Source organism: Tachyglossus aculeatus, chromosome 4 (genome assembly GCF_015852505.1).
Source record: "Tachyglossus aculeatus isolate mTacAcu1 chromosome 4, mTacAcu1.pri, whole genome shotgun sequence".
In the NCBI taxonomy this organism is placed as follows: domain Eukaryota; kingdom Metazoa; phylum Chordata; class Mammalia; order Monotremata; family Tachyglossidae; genus Tachyglossus; species Tachyglossus aculeatus.
Window position 1 is genome coordinate 12,619,662 of NC_052069.1, and position 559 is coordinate 12,620,220.

The following is a 559-nucleotide window of genomic DNA, read 5'->3' on the forward strand; positions in this document are numbered from 1 at the left end:
GATGATGATGGCATTTATTAAGCGCTTGCTATGAGCAAAGCACTGTTCTAAGCGCTGGGGAGGTTACAAGGTGATCAGGTTGTCCCATGGGGGACTCACAGTCTTAATCCCCATTTTACAGATGAGGGAACTGAGGCACAGAGAAGTTAAGTGACTTGCCCAAAGTCACACAGCTGGCAATTGGCAGAGCCGGGATTCAAACCCATGACCCCTGACTCCAAAGCCCGGGCTCTTTCCACTGAGCCACGCTGCTAGATGGGCCTGGAAGTCAGAAGGACCTGGGTTCTAATCCTGAATCCACCACTTACCTGCTGTATGACCCTGGGCAAGTCACTTAACTTCTCCGTGCCTCAGTTCCCTCAGCTGTAAAATGGGGGGGTAAGACTGTGAGCCCTATGTGGGACGGGGACTATGTCCAACTGGTTATCTTGTATCTATCCCAGTGCTTAGTACAGTTTCTGGAGCATAGTAAGTGCTTAACAATTGCCACTAAAAAAATCAATGGTATTTATTGAGGGTTTACTGTGGGCACAGCACTTACTAAGCATTCGGAGAAGAG